A 12344-nucleotide genomic window follows, 5' to 3' on the forward strand; every position below is an offset into this window, starting at 1 on the left:
GTTCTCCTCCAATCATCACCAGATATGCAAATACAAGCGTCAGGGTTGGATATCACTCTATTTATGAGATGTGATGGTCTCTGTTAAACTTTGGAGAACAGAGAAGACCCCAGTACAAACAACACACACCATGTTCTCTACATCTCTACTGCTCATGCTGGCAGCTGCTTCCTGTGAGTGCTTTATCAAATTCATTCACTTACTACAATAACAATAAATGTGCAGCATATATTGTGTGAGATATCACCATGTGTTTTCCTCCACAGATGTGCATGGTGTTGAACTGACTCAGCCTGCTTCCATGACAGTCCAGCCAGGCCAGAGTCTCTCCATCAACTGCAAGGTTTCATATTCAGTTACCAGCTATCATACAGCTTGGATCCGACAACCTGCAGGAAAAGCTCTGGAGTGGATTGGATACATTCATAGCAGTGGGAGTACAGCTTACAGTGACAAACTGAAAAATAAGTTCAGCATCTCCAGAGACACTGCTACTAACACAATAACAATTGGAGGACAGAATCTGCAAACTGAAGACACAACTGTGTATTACTGCGCAAGAGGCACAGTGCCTCAGAATAGTGGATTCCCCTTACAAAAACTTTGAGACATGTTAGAGACATCCTCTCAGTGTGATTAATAAACCATCTCAGTCAAACTTTTACTTTCTTCTACTGGATAGTCCCAATACACACCCCTAGTCTCAAGCAGATTTCCTGCAAGATTTCTAAAAGCAATCCTCCTATTTGTATTAGTATCTGTTCAGATCACATTATCTGTTCATTACAAATAATTTATTCACATCCCTACATCCCTACTCCTCACACAAACCTTCACCATATCAACAAAGTTACATGATTTTTCTTTATTTTCTTTATTTTTTTTAAGCCATCCAAAATAAAACACATTAGAGCGAGCGTCTCTCTGTAAACCTTGCAGCTGGAACTACTGTCAGAGCCGCTGTTAGAGAAATGTAACACCTTCTGACCACAGCACCTAATACTTTATTAAGAAATGCTCATTTTGGATGATTGTTCAACTATTTACTTGTTTTTTTTTATGCTTATTTAGAAGCCATTGCATTTTCACAAAATGAAAATGTTAGGGTTTAATCACTTGAACACAGGGATACATTAGTGTTTTATTTCAGGCTAATTTTAAAAAGAATTCAGTTTTGAAAGAGAAAGATCTTTAACTAATAAACTAGTAACCCTGAGTCTTCAAGTTCATGTAGCCATTGATAACTCATTTTAAGCAATTGCTCTTACTTTAAGGAGGTGTGTGTGTGTGTGTGTGTGTGTGTGTGTGTGTGTGTGTGTGTGTGTGTGTGTGTGTGAGGACGAGGAGGAGAGCAGCTGAGCACCTCTTGGCGTTTCAGTGGCCCGCCGGCGGATTTTTAACGTCCTTTCATGCAACGTTATTAGGAGATTTTTGCCATTTACACAGCTGTACGTACTACGTATATACTCATGAAATATACCACTGGAAAGCTACGAATCTTGTGATGTGATTGGTGCATACCGTTTAAAGATACAATCACAACAGCATCTACAATCAAGACCACCGTAATATAAACAACAGCAAACGGAGATGACTCACCTTTGAAGCCAGATAGCAGTCTACTGAACAGTAACATCCCGACAATAACAGTTTTGTTACACTGCCAATGGTCCAAACAATCCAATTATGTAAACAATATTTAGTCCAAAACACATTTTACATCAATAAATCCACAAGAACTGCTGCTGCGTCGTTCCAAATCATCTCAGAAGACCTCCTGGTTCTCCTTCTCTATGCAGTGCGTGAATGAACACACCTAAATGCCAGAGCTCAAAATGGCCCCTGGGCTCAGACCTATCGAATGACACCTCATTTGAACCAAAGGAGCTTCTATCCTATACCCTGTTTCCAGGCTTCACAATCCAATGACAGTCTGTGCTTCACAAGCTCCTTACCCCTTTCCTATGTGAAAACCGTGAGCTGCATAATGGCAGATGTGGCGATAAATTATAGATTATGTAGCCAGTGAACTGCTGAAAAGAATGATATCTTGTTTCACAGGTGTGTTTCAACACTTCAACTTAAAAGTCCCTGCGGAAAACGCTCTATAAAGAACGGCACAGGAGCATTGTGCACAAAGGATTCACTTATGAATGTACATATGAAAATACATATAAATATACATTTTGCAGCTTTCTGGATATGTGATATCATAATTATAAGAAAAATAATGAGTAGCAGCCTTTTTATCCTACTTATGTGTACATGGTTTCCATGGGCCCTTTGGAGTCTCCAAAAGGTTTTGGTAGAAAAACACATGGACATACCCTTATAAAAACATGTGTAAAATATAAATTTTATTTGGTATTGTTATCAAATTTGAACTTGGACTAGAAAAGGCTTCATGCTGTGTTCATTGTGTTTTCCAACTAATAGTTCTCAGCTCCCTTTTGTTTCAGTGTGTTCAAACCTCTATTACTCAGTACCAGTACTTACTGTGATTCTGACTTATGGAGACAAAACTTCAGATTGTCCCCATTCAAAAGAGACAAAAACCATGCATGTACTCTAAATGGTTCAAATCAGTTTTCATTTAGTTTTGGGTGTGCCTTGGATAGGCATTTTAGTCTAATTTTACAGGAACTTCATGCTGTATACACTTCATCCATCATTGATAATATGTCAATCCATTCCTAAGCTTTTGTGTAGGGTGTTGAATCTGAGCTGTGTAAAGTGGATGTTGGTATCAGTGATAGAAGCTCCACACACTCAGCTCTGTACAAAACACACATCTGCAAGAAGAGAAACAAAGTGTAAATGTTTTTCACCTATAGAGGGCAGTAGTTCACTTCTACTGAGTTAAAACTCATGAAACTTGCTTTTAAAAGAAACAAATGAAATGAGAAAATGCACAAAAATGATCTCTCAGAACTAGGAGCAGAGGCATCCTCTAAATAACAATAGCAATATCACACCCAAACATATCAAGAAAAAGAAGAAAAAGAAGAAGAAGAAGAAGAAGAAGAAGAAGAAGAAGAAGAAGAAGAAGAAGGGAATAGTTTCAGTGTCAAGCTGCTTAAGGATTTTAGATTTTTGCCATCTTGTCACTAGAGTTTACAATTATGTTTTGTAATTTAAAAAACCTAATCTAGAATCTTATCAATCGTTTATTTCTAAGTCTCTAAAGGGTAGACCACGCAAGAATGAAAATGATTTGACTCGGTCATTTTCTATTGCACAGTTTGATTATAATAATAAATGTTGAGCCCAGTTTTAATGACACCAATAAATAAGTTTTAACTACATGCTGTTCTGAAAACACTGTATTTCACTGTGTGAGAGTGGCAAATATGGAAGCAGTTATTCACAGCAGTTGTTTTAACACCCTCTCTTCTATATCTATAAAATAAAATTTAAAGATTTTCACATTTATATTTACATTAACAATGTTTAGTAAATACTATAATATATTACAGTATACCACAATCTATTACAGTTTACTGTAGTAAATTCTAAAGTATACTACATTATTTACTACATTTTATCAATTCACTATAGTTATTACTACAGTATGCTGTAGGATATTATTAACAAAGTGTATTAAACACTATAATGTAATACATTACACTATAATTTACTACAGTTTACCACAGTAAATACTAAAATATACTACAGTATTTTTTCATGTGGGGAAGACCGAAAATTCTCCTTTAGGATTTTTCTGGTACAGAACAGAATTCATGATTCCCTCAATACTTACAAGTTGCAAAGGCCCTGAAGTATCAAAGCAACCCCACACCATCACACTTCCTCCACCATGCTTGACCATAAGTATGATATCTTTTTTGTGGAATTGTGTGTTTGTTTAACACCTTATGTAACGGGACCCCTGTCTTCCAAAGAGTTCCACCTTGAACTCCACAGAACATTATCCCAAAAATGGCAAAAGTCAGATGAGCATCAATGTTCTTCTAGGTTAGCTGTGGTTTTCACCTCGCAATTTTTCCATGGATGCCATATTTCCCTAGGGTCTTTCAGATAGTAGAGTCATGAACAGTGACCATTATTGATGCAAGAGAGGCTTGTAATGCTTTTGATGTTGTCCTTGGCTCGTTTGTGACTTCCTGGATGAGTAGTTGTGTGCTCTCGGAGGAATTGTGGAAGGTCGGCCACTTCTGGGAAGGTTCACTACTGTGCAGAGTTTTTTCCCCCCATTTGGAGATAATGGCTCTCACTGTGGTTCTTTAGAGTCCCAGAGCCTTTGAAATAGCTTTGTAACCCTTCCCAAACTAATGTTCAATCACCTTCTTCGTCAACATTTCTGGAATTTTTTACATTTTGTCATAGTGTGTTAATGGGTAAGACCTTTTAACCAAGTTCATGCTGTTGAAAAAGTTCTATGAAGTGTTGATTTGATTGAACAGAGTTTGCAGTAATCAGGCCTGGTTGTGTCTAGTCCAGCTGAAACCCAATTATAAATTAAATGTTATAGATTATGGGGATTTGAGGGCAAATACATTTTCACACAGGCACAGTTGGTATTGGATAACTTTTTTTGCTTCAATAAATAACATTATCATTTAACACTATCAAAAAACTGTATTTTGTGTTTACTCAGGTTACCTTTTTTGTCTTAGATTTAGTTTTAATTTCAGAACCAATTTAGTCCGAGATATACACAAAACATAAGAAATCAGAATGGGGCAAATACTTTTTCACAGCACTGTATTTATTTGTTTATTTATTCAAATATAAAATACTCAAATTAACACAAAACATTCTTATTAGTAGTAATTATAACAAATAATTACATTATTTACCACATTAAATTGATATTAAATACATAGAGCCAAAATGGGATGTGACTGTGATTAACAGCTGCAGTGCTGCACTCAACACAGCTTCTCTGTAATATTTATGCAAATCTCCTCCTCCTTTTGTAATATTAGCACCGTGCTTATCTAGAGAAGAAGCGGTTCTCATTAATCCTCCTTCAACACAAACATGTTTGCTTCAGCTCCACTGCTGCTGCTGGCTCTCGCCCCCTGTGAGTGTTTGAATTTAAGCTTTATTACTTCATCTGATCCTTTCAGTTCCACATGTGAACCTTTTCTTTTTCTCTTTTCACAGATGTGTTCTGTGCTACTGAGCTCATCCAGCCAGACTCATTGGTTATAAAGCCAGGAGAGACTTTAACCATCACCTGTAGAGTGTCTGGAGCTTCTATCACTGATGGCAGCAGCCACTATGGAAGAGCTTGGATTCGACAACCTGCAGGAAAATCTCTGGAATGGATCAACAGCATTTATTATGATGGGGATATCTATGAGAAAGATTCACTCAAAGACAAGTTTGTTGTCTCTTGAGACATTTCCAGTAACACTCTGACCTTACGGGGACAGAACATGCAGACTGAAGACACAGCTGTGTATTACTGCGCTCGTGATCCACACTGACATGACGAGCTGCAGCGCTGCACAAAAAAAATCATATTCATAACAATTTAGTTCTGTATTTAAATAATAACTATCTACATTTAACTGACGAAGTAATGTCCACATCACACCTCAATGCCTAGATATATGGATACATTTCAGTCATGAATGTACAGAAAATAAAGCAATTATAAAAAATTAAATGTAAAGAGAGAGAGAGAGAGAGAGAGAGAGAGAGAGAGAGAGAGAGAGAGAGAGAGAGAGAGAGAGAGAGCTGAATGGTCCTTCAGAATTTTTTTTTTTTCTGATTAAACCAGTTGCTGACTAGTCACATAAATAGTTGAATAAAGTTCACCCAGAGTTTGTTAGGTTGTATACCTAAACAAATAGCATCCTCATGACCAAGAGCTATAAAAGTTCTGGAAAAATTTTAATCAAAGATTGATTTAAAAAAATATACACCAATTTTAATACATTTTTCAAATTACTTTGTACTTTAGCTTCAGATGAGACATTTTCATTTACAGCAAGAACAATTTAAAGTCTCTATAAAATGAGTTTTTGATATTCAGAGGTGGGTAAAGTAGACAAAATGGAGACTTTGGGTGTGTGGGGGTTTGGAGGATTGTGAAAGTAAGCAGAACATGCCAATGCTTTGAAGGATGTCAATTGGAACAGAGTAATGTTATTTAATTGCGAATCTGTTTTTAGAGGATTTAAACCTAACATGGTGAACAAATTATATTATAGAATTCAGGCAATTTTACTGGGGTTATCTCATACAGTGTAGCAAGTAATAATCTGGAAAGACCTTTATAATATTACAGTCTAAAACTGGATTTAAAGAGAAGCAAATTAGTAAATGAATCACATGTAAATGAATCATACGTAAATGAATTACATGAAAATGTATCACTTGAATATGAATCACATGAAAATGAATCTCATGAAAATGAATCACATGTAAATGAATCAAACGTAAATGAATCACATGAAAATGTATCACTTGAATATGAATCTCATGAATATGAATCTCATGAAAATGAATCACATGTAAATATATATATAGAGATATATATCGCTTTGCTTGTACAGTGAGGGAAAAAAGTATTTGATCCCCTGCTGATTTTGTACGTTTGCCCCTGACAAAGAAATGATCAGTCTATAATTTTAATGGTAGTTGTATTTGAACAGTGAGAGACAGAATAACAACAAAAAAATCCAGAAAAACGCATGTCAAAAATTTTATAAATTAATTTGCATTTTAATGAGGGAAAAAGGTATTTGACCCCCTCTCAATCAGAAAGATTTCTGGCTCCCAGGTGTCTTTTATACAGGTAATGAGCTGAGATTAGGAGCACACTCTTAAAGGGAATGCTCCTAATATCAGTTTGTTACCTGTATAAAAGACACCTGTCCACAGAAGCAATCAATCAATCAGATTCAAAACTCTCCACCATGGCCAAGACCAAAGAGCTCTCCAAGGATGTCAGGGACAAGACTGCAGACCTACACAAGTCTGGAAAAGTCTGGAAGGGGACAAAAGTTGGTGCGATTATTCGCAAATGGAAGAAGCACAAATGAACTGTCAATCTCCCTCGGCCTGGGGCTCCATGCAAGATCTCACCTCGTGGAGTTGCAGTGATCATGAGAACAGTGAGGAATCAGCCCAGAACTACATGGGAGGATCTTGTCAATGATCTCAAGGCAGCTGGGACCATAGTCACCAAGAAAACAATTGGTAACACACTATGCCGTGAAGGACTGAAATCCTGCAGCGCGCGCAAGGTCCGCTGCTCAAGAAAGCACATATACATGCCCATCTGAAGTTTGCCAATGAACATCTGAATGATTCAGAGGACAACTGGGTGAAAGTGTTGAGGTCAGATGAGACCAAAATGGAGCTCTTTGGCATCAACTCAACTCGCCGTGTTTGGAGGAGGAGGAATGCTGCCTATGACCCTTGGAACACCATCCCCACCGTCAAACATGGAGGTGGAAACATTATGCTTTGGGGGTGTTTTTCTGCTAAGGGGACAGGACAACTTCACCGCATCAAAGGGACGATGGACGGGGCCATGTACCGTCAAATCTTGGGTGAAAACCTCCTTCCCTCAGCCAGGGCATTGAAAATGGGTCGTGGATGGATATTCCAGCATGACGATGACCCAAAACACACGGCCAAGGCAAGAAAGGAGTGGCTCAAGAAGAAGCACATTAAGGTCCTGGAGTGACCTAGCCAGTCTCCAGACCTTAATCCCATAGAAAATCTGTGGAGAGAGCTGAAGGTTCGAGTTGCCAAACGTCAGCTTCGAAAAATTAATGACTTGGAGAAGATCTGCAGAGAGGAGTGGGACAAAATCCCTCCTGAGATGTGTGCAAACCTGGTGGCCAACTACAAGAAACGTCTGACCTCTGTGATTGCCAACAAGGGTTTTTAAACCAAGTACTAAGTCATGTTTTGCAGAGGGGTCAAATACTTATTTCCCTCATTAAAATGCAAATATTTATAAAATTTTTGACGTGCGTTTTTCTGGATTTTTTTGTTGTTATTCTGTCTCTCACTGTTCAAATAAATCTACCATTAAAATTATAGACTGATCATTTCTTTGTCAGTGGGCAAACGTACAAAATCAGGAGGGGATCAAATACTTTTTTCCCTCACTGTATCTTTCTCATTTGTAAGTCGCTTTGGATAAAAGCGTCTGCTAAGTGAATAAATGTAAATGTAAAGGTAATGTAAATGAATCACATGTAAATGAATCATATGAAAATAAATAAATAAATTAAAGACAACATAGACAAAATGTTTACCCAAATACAAGTAAAACTACTTATAAAATAATTAGGCTACTTAAATAACAATAAAAGAAATAATGTTAATAATTACTTGACTAAGAGTAATAAAGTATCCAATGAGAAGACTACTCAAGTAACACGTTACTAGTTACTTCGGATCTGATTACAATGAAGGGAAAATCCTGAATCTCAGACTACATGGAGAACTGTGAGTCACACCTCTCCTTGAAAATCTGTTCTGTTTATATTATATAAAACCTGCGTTCAAGATGAAGCAGCATGTCCCAGTCCTGTGAGGGGTACAATAACACAGAACCTGTCATTTTCAATACAAAATCTAACATACCAAAAAAAAAAAAAAAACCCAACATTTTTCCAACAGTTGACTGTCTTTATTTTCTCACCATGTTAACAACACAAACTTGTCAGCATCTGCATTTAAACAATCAATAGAGAACCAAAGAACAAACTCTGAAACATAAGTGCAGAGAGAGAGTGTTTGTGTGTGTTAGTATGTTTGTGTTAGCGTGTGTGTGTGTGTGTGTGTGTGTGTGTGTGTGTGTGTGTGTGTGTGTGTGTGTGTGTGTGTGTGTGTGTGTGTGTGTGTGTGTGTGTGTGTGTGTGTGTGTGTGTGTGTGTGTGTGCAATCACATGTGTTCCTGTCCTGTCTCTGTTGACGCGCTTGCTTCTTCCCCCTCTTTGGCCATTATCTTCCAGGATCTAGCCTCTAAAAAAGTGAGCGGTTGTTGCGGACGCATTCAGACCACTGCAGTGTATCAGACACTTGCGACATAGATATGATCTTTTTTGTCTTGTGTAGCAAAATTACGAGTTAACACGTGCAATGTAATATATCACCCCCGTCACAAGGAAAAGTACTCTTATGGCTGAGAGTACACATTGTTCACATAAAACATTTAGTGTACACTACATAACCAGAATCAGAAGAACTACAAGTTTCTAAAAGATTGACACAGTTATGCACCTTTACACGAGTAATATGTGATCACATTTGAAAAATTTGTGAGAGTTAACAGCATGTTATGCCCCGAAATTATACATGAGAATTCAAGTAAACACATGTGAGATCATGTGAATAATATGATCACCTGTGAAAAATTAACATGATCCAAGGGGGGAAAAAAAGAGTCATTTGAAATAAATCACATGTAAAAAATAAATAAATAAAACACACACTTCAGGTGAAACAAATATTATAAAAATGAATCAATTGTTAATCCAAACAAAGGTTCTTCCAAAAAAAAAAAAAAAAAGTTTCTATTTGGAACATTCTGTTGTAGGGTTCTACACAGAACTTTATAATCATCCACTGATCTATACACTGAGCAGCCTGTGATTGTGGATTTAATACATCCATAGTGGTCATGGACACTCCCTATTCAAATAGAGTCGGGTATAAACAGCATGTTCTTGGCTGTTCTAGTTTCCAGTGAGCTCTGTGATAGATAACACTCCCGTACACTTTAAATCTGGGTGAAGCAGAACTCAGAGAAGGATGATTTTAGGACATTGTATTTTATTTGTGCTAATTTCATGTAAGTTTCATATTTTTCATGTGATAATTACTTGGAAAATTAACCATTCTGTCCCGATAAGCAGTATAACATAACATTACCTAATTATACTCTTCTCTTCCAGATTCTTATGGACAGTCCCTGACCTCCTCTGCTTCTGTGGTGAAGAGACCTGGAGAGTCAGTCACTCTCTCCTGTACTGTCTCCGGATTCTCAATGGGCAGCTACTGGATGAGCTGGATCCGTCAGAAACCAGGAAAAGGATTGGAGTGGATCGGGCGCATTGACAGTGGCACTGGCACAACATTCGCTCAGTCTCTGCAGGGCCAGTTCTCCATCACTAAAGACACCAATAAAAACATGCTGTACCTTGAAGTGAAGAGTCTGAAAGCTGAAGACATGGCTGTTTATTACTGTGCACGAGAGTCACACTGACACAACAGACTCCAGAGCTGTACAAAAACTTACACAAGCACGTCCTCATGAGCTGTAAATATTCCCTCAGCAGGAAACTGAACCCCAGAGACATTTATTATAAACAACATCCATTCATTTTAGTGCTCAGTTTTATTTCTCCTTTTGTCTTACTCAATTAACAGTCAAAATTCCTCTGTAATATCCTCAGCCTTTTCTTTTATTATCTCTGGCTGGTGCTTAAAGCTGAAGACAAACATGAAAGCAACATTAATTATACACAAAGACATTAAATGATAAAACATTCAATTGCATTACATTTCATTTCTTGATGAAAACATAACTCATAAGAAATCTTTTTGCTAATTTATTTGATTAAATTTAATACATTTATTTGTTCCTTTAAGAATGTGTCTACACAGTTTTATAAATTGAAACGTTTGAAGAAAAAAGTAATTTCCATCAAATAATTGCATAAAAAGTTAAATTCTTTGTGCGGTCATTTTGAGTGTTTATTTATTTATTTTTTCATTTTACAGAATATTTAATGACCAGGTAAAATAAATATTTAATTTGTGGATTTTGGAATAAAACAGCATGTCTCCCACAGTTTGATGTGTTTAACACACAATCTGTTTTCACAGGTTGAGGTCCAATAATTTCGAAACACAGTAGGTGGCAATTCCAGTTTTGTTAGCATAGTGTGTGAATTGTGGCTCTGGCAGTTCTTCAACAAATAAACTAATAGGCAGTCCCAATAAACACCTCTAGTCTCAACCAGATTTCCTGCAGGATTTCTAAAACAAACAAACAAACAAACAAACAAACAAACAAACAAAAACATCCCCTTATTTGTATTAGTATCTGTTCAGAACACATTATCAGTTCATTACAAATAATGTGTTCATATCCCTACATCCCTACTCCTCACACAAAACGTCACCATATCAACAATGCTACACATTTTCTTTATTTTTATTTTTAAAGCCATTTATGTTGCGAGTCCATTATATACGTTCCTGTGTAAATTGCATATAGAGGGCATATCCTATATCCTATAGAGGGCAGTAACTCACTTCTACTGAGGTAAAACTCACAAAACTTGCTTTTTAAGGAAACATTTTCTGAAACTAGAAATGACACAAAGTATTATCTCTCAGAACTAGGAGCAGAGGCATCTTCTAAATAACAACAATAATAACACACACATCAATTCAGACAGCTTACATTTAAATGATAACGTTCAGTGTATAAACATTGCCTAAAAAATATATGCAAATTTCAAGATTTACATTAAGTATTCATGTTGAATGAAATTGTTCAGTTGCTAATTGAAGTAAAACATTCTGAGGTTATTTATTCATAATTTAAAATATGTTCATTAATAATTAACAACCATCTCTAAAGTGAATGAAAAAATCATAAGAACTTTGAAGGTTACTTGCTGGTAATCCAATTATTAAAAACAACCACTAAGCTGCACTGGCAAACTGTAAAATGTGACATCGCAGCCACTGCACCATACTACATCATTGTCACATGACCACCTGCACCTTTCTGTTTAACAAGCACTCTCTCTCTCTCTCTCTCTCTCTCTCTCTATATATATATATACTGCTTCCTATCTATCTTGACCTTTACCCTGTACCATCCATCCATCCATCCATCCATCTTCTATACCGCTTATCCTTTTCAGGGTCACAGGGAACCTGGAGCCTATCCCAGGGAGCATCGGGCACAAGGCGGGGTACACCCTGGACAGAGTGCCAATCTCTGTACCATGTTTTGTTTCACAGTTTATGTTTAGCCTTAGCCACAGTATTTTGCCTAGTTGTCTTAGTGTCTTTGTTTGGTTGTTTGTTTATTAAACTGTTTGAAGATCTCCGCTTGCTTCCGAATTCAACTTTGTAACATGATACAACTACTAAGCTGAATTGGCAAACAGTAAAATGTAACATCGCTCTCATCCTTGGCACATGCAAAATCAGCCTGTGTGTCACGATTCCCCCTTGAAGCAGCGTGCTCTAAGCGCGAATGCGTGAGCACCTGCTTTTCCGTTGTTGACTGTAATGACATCTGGACACGTGTGTTTTGTTTATGTTTCTGTCATGTCTCCTCTCTGTTCTGTCATTGGCTGGGATTTCACGTGGGTCTGTATTGC

The 12344-nt window shown here is 37.1% G+C and overlaps 1 pseudogene; it reads left to right on the forward strand.

Moving 5' to 3' along the window:
- Positions 1–4971: 4971 nt before the first annotated feature.
- LOC108275129 (Ig heavy chain V region MOPC 141-like) lies at positions 4972–10204 on the forward strand (annotated as a pseudogene).
- The last annotated feature ends 2140 nt before the right edge of the window (positions 10205–12344 follow it).

This window comes from Ictalurus punctatus, chromosome 2 (genome assembly GCF_001660625.3).
Source record: "Ictalurus punctatus breed USDA103 chromosome 2, Coco_2.0, whole genome shotgun sequence".
NCBI lineage: Eukaryota > Metazoa > Chordata > Actinopteri > Siluriformes > Ictaluridae > Ictalurus > Ictalurus punctatus.